Source organism: Martes martes (assembly GCF_963455335.1).
Source record: "Martes martes genome assembly, chromosome: 8".
NCBI lineage: Eukaryota > Metazoa > Chordata > Mammalia > Carnivora > Mustelidae > Martes > Martes martes.
The window spans coordinates 120,802,708-120,813,007 of NC_137895.1; positions in this window are offsets into that span (position 1 = coordinate 120,802,708).

Consider the following 10,300-nt stretch of genomic DNA (forward strand, 5'->3'; position numbering starts at 1 on the left):
GACTTGAATGTATACCAGGTGTTCAAGGTTTACTAACTGCTTTCTAAAATTTTACATGTTAGCATTGAATATGATAGGTATTTATTTAAACATTTACCTTAAATATTTAAATGTTTAAATGAATACCCAAACATTTACCTTAATATTTTACCTTAAAACGTTATCTTGAATATTTAAATAATACCTTTACAAATCTGAAAATATGGATGCATTTTCTTTACAAATTCATTTTCGTATCAGTAGATAAACTTTAGAAATGAACAATAGAGAAGTGTACCAATGGTTTCACTCTGTTTTCAAAATTTAATCATCATATAGTATGTTATGACGTCTTTTGTTCATATCATCCATAATTTGTTCCCCAAAAGCTTGTTTGTAATGTGGTTCTGGGACACGTTTGAGGAACAGTGTTGAACCTGGTGATTAGGATGCCAGGCTAGTATCTAAACCCTGTTAAAGCTGTGACGTAACCAAAGTGTGACATTGTGTTAATGGTGTGTTGAAGTTAACTACCATAGATGCTTCACTAGGAAGATCCACTCCGAGAGTCCAAACTTGGATTGCCAGAAGTGTCTCTCCTACCTCTGACTGGTGGGTTCAGACTCTTCCATGTGCCCCTGAACAGTGACACTTACTCATTTCAACCCTCAGAGTACCCAGTCTAGTCCAGTTTGTTCTCCTCTCCTTTTTGAGATCCAGAGATAAATCTTCTTGTCTTCACCATTTTCACAGCTTGCCGCTTCAGATCACGTTTTCACTCTACCCAATCCATTGGAGGACTAAAGACAGTCTCACCGTTGCTTTCTTCCTCAGAGCGACTTTTTGTGTTTTTCTAACTGCAGTTGCAAGCACTAAGGTTGAAGTGAAATGGAGGCCCCAGACAGGCTAATTTCCTATATCTTCCATATGATAATCTCTAAATTTGTTTACCTTTATTTCACAGAAAGGCTACAACTTGTATACTCACCTAGGGAATCCAAAGTCCTGCGTCTGTCCTTAGGAGGGTTTAGCTTCTATTGTTGGCACCTTGGCCCTCGGAGGAGGGAAGGGGAAAGAGGGTGGTCTTTCTCCTCGCCCCCCAAGCACCAAACAGTCTTCCCCATAATACCTCCCTGTGGGCTTCAAAGTAAATAGAATATTTTCATTTCCTTGAAGATTCCAATAATTTGAGAGCATGTCATATCTTAATTTAGCTGTAGGAAGCACCAAGGTAAACTAGTTCCCATTTTGCCCTTTTTTGCTTTTTCATTCATACTTGGGGAAAATGGCAAATGTACCAAAGAATGAAGTAAAATTAATCAGAAAAGCATACCCGCTTTGTTTCTTGGCATTTAAGAGTTGCCAGAAGAGAGTGAAGAAAAAGGCAATCTTCCCTGCTTCCTTCTCAAACTGTTCTTGAGTGAGACAAAAGGTAGGCATGGGGGAGGGTTGCAAAGGCAAGGCTAGGAGGAGAGATTCTTAGAGCTCAAGAGAAGCCTTTTTTCCCTGGATGTGATCAGTTCTTAGGTACTACAGTGATGTAGCTCCCCAAAACTTTGGAAGTAAAGGAAATTAAGATTACCACTTGGGATTCAAACAAAAATTAATACAGAATGAACCACAGTAGGATAGGCACCTTAAAGCAGAGGTTAAAACTAGTGGCTCAGGCAAGTCCAGCTATTATGTTTTATTTGGCCTGCGTAGAGAAAGAGTTCTTTGAAAATGTTATATTAAGATTTGGTGATTTCCCATGGAAAATAAGGATTTTTTGCTCCTTGAAAAAAAATCACAGTAACAAACACGAGGCCTATATTCTTTCCACAGCTGGCTATTTAATCTCTGGCTTGCCACTGAGCCCTCCATTTATTAAAACTTCACCCTTCTAATTGTCAGGGAGAACTAGAGCCAGATCCTAGTTAAGATGGTAACAGAGTTTTAATCAGAAGCTTGCAGTAGAGGAAATGACAGTATAAAACTGGACTCAATCTGGAATAAAATAACTAGGGATTTATAGCGAAGAAACAGAGTAGAAGGGGTGTGGGAGATAGATAGAAAATTTCTAAGAAGAGCCATCAAGGATGGGAGGGATCCTTGCTGAGGGCAGGCAATGTAATCATCTCTAGGAGCGAGAGGTGGATTCTCTCTAAACTGACTTAGCAGACTTCTTGCTAAAATGCGGCTATTTAGGCCTGGCAAGGACAGGGATCATGCCAAGGCCTAGTTGAGGGGAGGGCTTAGAGGAGCCTGATTAAAGTTTGCATCTTGTTACCACTTCATTTGTTTTTTGCCAGACCCCTGGAGATACTTGAGGCTTTGAGTCCTACTTTAATGCTGCACTGTCCGATTGGACTTTTGAGGGCTTGCTAGTGCAACTGAGGAGCTAAATTTTAAATCTTTTTTTTTTTTTTTTTAAAGATTGTATTTATTTGAGAGAGAGCATGAGCCGGGGGAGGGAGAGGGAGAAGCAGACTCCGCAGCTGAGCAGGGAGCCCAACATAGCTCTTGATCCCAGGACTCTGGGATCATGACCTGTGCTGAGGGCAGACACTTAACTGCCTGAGCCACCCAGGTGCCCCACTAAATTCTAAATCTTAATTTTAATTAAATTGAGAACCTGAAGCAACGTAAAAGTATTTTCCCCATTAACCATAACCTTATCATTTCAGTAGGACTATATTTCACTGTAACGATTGGGTCACATAATGGTATTGTAGTGTTTGTGTACTTTAAACTTATTTAATGTAGCTATTAGGAAGCTTAACATTAAATATGTGTCTCAAGTGTCCAAGAATATGTCTGATGTGATGAGGCAAATAGATTTTGGAGTGGATTCCCCCATGATCCCTTCCTCACGATCATGCCTGTGTTTAATCCCTTTAAGTATGGGAAGGACCTGTAACTTTCTAATAACCAAGCAGACTATGGAAAGGTGAGGGGATGTTGCTCCTGTGATTATGTTATATTATTTGAGACTCATCTTGCTAGCAGACTGAGCTTGGAAGCAGAGCCTTCCTGTCAAGTCTCCAGATGAGAACCCACCTCTGGCCAACATCTTTTGTGCAGCCTTGATGAGGACTCAGATAAGCCATGTCCAGGATCCTGACCTGCAGAACCTGTGAGATAATAGATGTATATTGTCCTAAGCCACTAACTGTAGTAATTTGTTGTTCAGTAACTCAACACATAGCCTGGGAAAGGGGGGGCGGTGGGAGGGCAGTGTAGAACCATGGAAGTCTAGCAGAAAGGGGATCTACCGGGGAGAGTGAGTCTTAGCCAGTGTACTTTGAGCATCCTAGCCCTTTAAATAAGCTGTTGTCCAGTTGGTAATGCGTAAAGCTTTAGTTCAGGAGAGCTTAACATCACTTGTTTTGATTTTACGCTCACAGAAAAACACGTTAATAGTTACACGTTCCCTGCGTGGGTCCACTTCAGGGAGAGGAAGTCCAGGTCCATCTGATTTGCAAAGGTGAATTCTGATGGTTTGTGAGATTTAATTGGCTGGGTGCCGGCCACTGGGGCATGGTTGAAACTGACCTCATGCCTCTGCTTGGAGTCCTGTTGGCTATAGTCGTAGTTGAATGCTCTGTGATTAAACAGTTGATTAAACAGTTGAGCCAGACTCTGATTACTAGTGATCAATGGAATGGTGCATGAATTTCATGAAATTCATGAAAATTTCCCCAAGACTCAGATGGTGTAGAAACAAAGGGTAGAAATTGTTGAGAGATGCTTTTTCCATACTTCTTTTGTGTTTCTGCACATCTTGCAAACACAGGCAGTGACTGCTTTTTTTAGACTATCTTCTTCAAGAGGTTTGTATAGTGAACAGCCTTGCTGAAGATAGACATGACGTCTCTCTTTGGAGCAGAGAGCAGGGTTGCTTAAGCGTTGGAAGACAGACATAGTGTCTCCCTTTGGAACAAAAATGCTGATATTCTGCCTACTGCTAGTGCTATGAATGATATAGTCCTTTTGTCTTAGGCCCACGGGTCTTGTGTCTTCATTTTTCAGCACTCATGGAATGGTGCAGACTAGTTGTTAGCTTGCAAGTAAGGTTTTTACCTAAATCAGAGCCTTTAGAGATCTTGAAACTTGTACTGTTTCATAGTAGTCAAGATTTTATTTTTTTACAGAACCGAAGTTAATCTACTCATGACTAAACCTTTTCCAGAATGGATTGGGTGCCCATATGTCTTTCTCTTCCCTGGGGGGGAAAAAAAAAAGATTTGCATTTGTTTTGTTGGATAAAGTTGCTCCATTTATGTCTTAAGCATGTTGTATCAATGAGTGAGTCTTCCTAGGAGTGACGTTATCTGAGACAGCCACATCTTTTACACTGGCTAATTGTATTAATTTTTCCCAGGCTTTGGTTATATCACCTACAAATGAGAGAATCATATCTCTTAAGGTCCTTTCCAATTACAGTATTTTTAGGCAATGTAAAAAAAAGCATCCCTTGGGCTGCCTGGGTGGCTCAGTGGGTTAAAGCCTCTGCCTTCGGCTCCGGTCATGATCCCAGGGTCTTGGGATCGAGCCCCACATCGGGTTCCCTGCTCAGCGGGGAGCCTGCTTCCGCCGGCCTCTCTGCCTACTCTCTCTGTCAAATAAATAAAAATCTTTAAAAAAAAAAAAAAAAGCATCCCTTTAATTTTGTTTATTGGACAAGCACTTACATTGTTCTCACTATGAGACAGGTACCACTCTTAAGTGCTTTTCAAATAATCACTTAAACAAAGGTGATGTAGGTAAGGGAACTGAGGCAGGGAGTTTAATAATTTGCTCAAGATCCTCCAGCTAGAAGATGACATAGCTGGGGTTCAAAAGTGTCTAGGTGAAATTTGTACTCTTTTCCACCGTGCTGTGCTGCTCCCAGGTTTTCACTGAAAAAATGATTCATTCTCTGCCTTGTGAGAAATCTGGAAGCCATAGGAGAGAATGAGGCAGGTCCCTGCTCCAGAATTTTGTGCACTGTGTGTGTGCATGTGTGAGTGAATGTGTCCCACAGGAGGACTCAGAGGTCAGCATTTGTATGTAAGAATACCTCTTTAGAATGTAAAAGTGTATGTGTTTATGTTAAATAATTGGTTCCAGGTTTTTAAATGTCTTATTTAAGGTTGTGGAAATAAGCCTTAGGGTTCTATTCTGGTAGTAATAAATTAGGTGAGACTTTAAGGGGAACTATGCAGACATACTAGCCAAAAGGCTTACCTGTTTGATGCCTAAAATATGATTAATAAGATTATGTATAGGGATTAAAATAGTTACACTGAAGCATCTTCTTGAAAGTTTTTAGTCAACCCGCATCTCATTTATGTATGTTAGTATGAGCTTCTTGAGGATAACAGTGGATGGAATCTTTTTCATCTTTGTGTCGTATCTGTGTTGCACCTAAGAAAATTTTTTTTTTTTTTTTGCTGTATTCACTTGAGTGTTGAGTGAATGATCAATTTTATAGGATACACAGTGGTTCTCCATATCTGTCAGGGCAGGAAGCAGAATGACAGTCAGGAGGTACATAAGAACAGGCTTTCATGAAAGAACTACTGAAGACTAAGGGAACCAACATGGGGTGTTGAGGCACTCCATAAGGCACTCTCTGCTGTTGTGACTCCGAGGTCAAAAGGGGCATCTATTACACAGTAACTGCATAGAGCTCAGTGCGAGCAGAGGTAGGACTTACAGGGGAGGGACAGATGGACAGAGCTGTGGCTGGCACAACAGGCAGGAAAGAGGGACAAGGGGGACAGATATCCCTGTGTCTCTGCCACCCTCTGATCTCCTGCCAGTAATCCTCTTGTTGGCTGAACCCAGCTGGAGTATTGAATGATCGGGAGTGAGGGGGACAGAGGGAAAATAGCCAGCATGCTAGAAACATATCTGGATTTGTCTCCACGCATTCAGGCTGCTAGAACAATACCGTAGACTGGGTGGCTTATAAACAGCAGCAGTTTATTCCTTATAGTTTTAGAGACCAGACAGTCCAAGAATGGGGTTCTGGCAAGAGCCAGTGTCTGGTAAGGACTCACTTCCTGATTCACAGAAGGCTGTCCTCTTCCTGCAAGCTCATGTGGCAAGAGGAAGAGGGTATGCACTTCTCAGGGGTCTGTTTTCTAAGGGTACTAATCCTGTTCACAGGGATGCGGCTCATAGGATCTAATTACCTCTCAAGGGCCCCACTGTCTAATACCATCAAGTTATGGCTTAGGATTTCAAGGTTAATTTTAGGAGGACCCACATTCATTTGATAGCGGGATTGAAGGATGCATTGTCATTTAACGCAACTTGATTCCCCACTTGCAAAAATCATGAAATGTTTCCTCTACTGATTATCATGCATATTTTATGAAAAGCCAAATACCTTCTAGTTGTTTTCCAGTTAAGTGTTTAATATTCACTCTAAGAATTTACACGAAGTACTGAATTTAAGTCATCAGTAGGTGGTGCTGCTGAGATTGAATCCTGAAAAGTACAAAACTAGACATTTAACAGATGATTAGGGTTCAGATAGGTTATTTGGGGAGGAACGTTATTATCCAGTGAGTTTCTGATTCGTTGTTTGAAGTTTCTGGAGAAGAGAATTACGTGCAGGAAACTTCACAGCTTTGCCTTTGGCAGCATCATCTCATGAGACGAACAGGAGCAATGGTTTCTTGACCCCGTGAGATGCCATTTTGCTGTCACCCCTCAGGAAACACAGTAGTACAGGCCTTTACCAATAGGTATAGGCCCATAATAGCCATGGAGTTGTAAAATGTCTAACTGGGCTTGGATTTTAAAGATGCTGAAATCTATCACTCAGATTCGGTATTTGATAAAATACAGATTTTCAGGCCTTTTGCCTGGAGATTCTGATTTAGTTGATCTGAGGTAGGCTGAAAATCTGTAACAAGGTCCTGAGCGATCCTCACGGTCACACTGGTTTGGAAACACTGATATAGGTAGCTTGCTTTTGACCTAAATTTCCTTAGATACTTGGCCTGAGACTTCACAAACATTTTGGAGTGACAGTCACCTAGGACCCTCTCCCAAAGAAATGTTCCTACCCAGAGCTTTACATATAATTTCTGATGCTTCTGAAATTCAGTCCGTCCACATCACCTACTTTACAAACCCTCACAGAATCAGTTTAAAATTCCCCAGCTAGATTTCAAGGTTTTCCACAATTTTGGTCTGCCCTACTGATTGATTGAGCCTTTTGCCTCATTATACGCATCATACTCAGGAGCTGCAAAGATGAGCAAAATTTTCAGATTATATTCCTGGACACATGGATAAATTAAAATCAAAGGAACCTGTATGTTTTTCTTAAAGCCTATATGAGTTTGTTAAAATACAGAATATAATCTGGGGCACCTGGGTAGCTCAGTCCGTTAAGCAACCCACTCTTGGCTTTGGCTCAGGTCATGATCTCAGGGTTGTGGGGTCAAGCCCTGTGTCCAGCTCCGTGCTCAGCACGCGGTCTGCTCCTCCATCCCCTCCCTGTGCTCCCTCCTCCCCAACTTGTGCTTGCTCTCTCTCTCTAAAGTAAATTAAAAAAGTCTTTTTAAAAGACTTTTTTTATATAGAATGCCATCTATTAAGAAAGTGCTCTAGGTAGGTTTTATGGTTTACAATCAGCTTTTTCTGATAAAGAAGACTGTGTTGATCTGTCACGGTATGTGTATCAATTTATTCTATTCTCAAAGACAGGCCTCTTATTTAGAGCATAATTTGGAGGCGGCCATGTCATACCACAGCAAAAGTCATTCTGCTACTGTGGTGGTGAAGCATCCAGGGTCCAGGGATTGAGCCCCACGTGGGGCTCCCTGCTCCCTGCTCAGTCGTCTTCTCCCTCTCCTTCTGCCCCTCCCTCCTGCTTGTGCGAGCTCATCCATGCCCTCTCTCTCCATCTTTTTTTTTTTCTCTCCATCTTAAAGAAATAAACATTTTTAAAAAATAGATATTATATCTGGGCCATTATCTCTGTGGTGATGATTAACCATTACCTATTGTTGACTTCTATATTTATAATAATTAGCTAGATGTTTACATGAAATTGGTTTGTCCAAGTTTAGGTTAATATGGGAACAAACTCCTATTATGTGGCATGACAGTTCTTAAAAACACATACAGACGGTGTTAATATAAACATAGTTCTTCATAGGTATGAAATTTTTACTTCTTTGATTCCTATGGCCTCATTTTATCAATAGCCTAAGGTTGGAAATGGAATTCAGCAGATATTTGAATGTTAGTGGGACTTAACAGTGACCAAGTGGGCAGAAAAAAGAATAGCAGGTCTGACTACTGTCTTTTCAAAGTCCCATTTACAAGGTTGGCCCTTGGCTTGGATTTGGGGAGGGTTCCCACCATTTCCAGAATCGGTAAGAGTGGCCCACTGTGCCCAAACTAGTTATTTGCACAAATGGTGTGGTTTATGCTGGACACCTGCCTTGCTTAGGAAGTCTGGGATTTAGGTATATGCCAGGAAGATCAGTCCCCAATAAAAGCCCCAGGCAATAGTCTAATGAGTTCTCCTAGATGGCAACATTTTACAAGTCACAACTTGTTGCTAGGGGAATTAAACTCATCTTGTGTTACCCTATTGTGAGGAAGCTCTTGGAAGCTTGTACCTGGTTTCCCCTAGACTTCACAACCCAAGCACCTTTTCCCTTTGTTGATGTGGTTCAGAGTCCTTTTGGTGTAATAAATTATAGCCTTGAGTACAATATGCTGAACCCTGTGAGTCCTCCTAGTGAACCATAAAAGTGGGGGGGATGGTGTCCTTGAAATGCAGCAAAATACTGAGCCTGCTGTTAAGGTCATACATGTGTAAGGAAATAAAGTATGTGCCTTTAAAAGTACAGCACAGGGTAGAGTTTAATAATGTGTTAAGTACTAGAAGACAAAGAGATGGTGCTAATATTGCAACTGGGAAGTCAGATAGATATAAGCGTTAATCATTTAATGCTTTGGAGCAAAAAAAAAAAATCCCAGCTGTATTTATTGATGTGATAATGGGTATATAAATAATTACACAAAATAGAGACAATTTTGTGAGCTTGGATATATGTGTACATACAGATATGTATTACCATCACCACAATCAAGGTAATGAACATATCCATCACTCCCCAGAGTTTCCTGGTATTGTTTTGTTGTTTTCGTAGTAAAAACACTTAACGTGAGATCTGTCCTCTTGTAAGTGCAAAATACCTCATTGCTAACTATTGGCATAATGTGCAGCAGGTGTCTGGGACTTACCTTGTAGAACTGTAGCTTCATCCCCATTGAACATGAACTTCCCATGTCTCCCTCTATCCCCTGATAACCACTGTCCTATTTTCTACTTCTGTAATTTGACTATTTACTTATTTATTTCATTTTTCTTTTTTTAAAATTGGAGTTTAATTAATATAACGGTGTTCTATCCATTTAAGATGTACAACATGATGATTTAACAGTTCTGTACATTATTCAGTGCTCACCACAAGTGTAGTCACCATCTGTCACTGAACATTGTTACATTATTGGCTATATTATCTGTGCTGCACTTTTCTGTGCACTTGTTTAATAATTTAGAAGTTTGTACCTCTTAATTCCCTTTATCTTCTTCCCTCATCCCCCACTACACTTCCCCTCTGGCAACTGTCAGTTTGATCTCTGCATTTAAGAGTCCAGCTTTTTGTTTGTGTTTTTTAAGATTCTGCCTACAAGTGAAATTACATGGAATTTGTCTTTCTTTTATTTCACTGAGCATAATGCCCTCTGGGTCTATCCATGTTGCTGCAAATGTCAAGATCTCATCTTTTCTTATGGCTGAGTAATATTCTATTGGGTGTATATATACCATATCTTTATCCATTCATCTGTGGGCGGATGCTTGGGTTGCTTCCACATTTTGGCTATTGTATATAATGCTGCAATAAACGTTTGTAAGGGAATGGTCTAGTTTCATTCTTTTACATGTAGGTGTTCAGTTTTCCCAATACCATTTGTTGAAGAGACTGTCCTTTCCCCTTGTCTGTTTGTGCCTCCCTTGCAGATTAACTGACCACATAAGCATAGGCTTATTGCTGGGTTCTCTGTTTTGTTCTGTTGATCTATGTGTCTGTTTTCATGCCAGTACCATCCTGTTTTGATTGCTACACCTTTGTAATGTATCTCAAAATCTGGGATTGTGATACCTCCAGCTCTATTCTTCTTTCTCAAGATTGCTTTGACTGCTCAGAGTGTTTTGTGGCTCCATACAGATTTTTGTCTTATTGGTTCTAGGACTGTGAAGAGATTGCATTGAATCTGTAGATTGCTGTGCGTCATGTGGACATTTTAACAATATTAA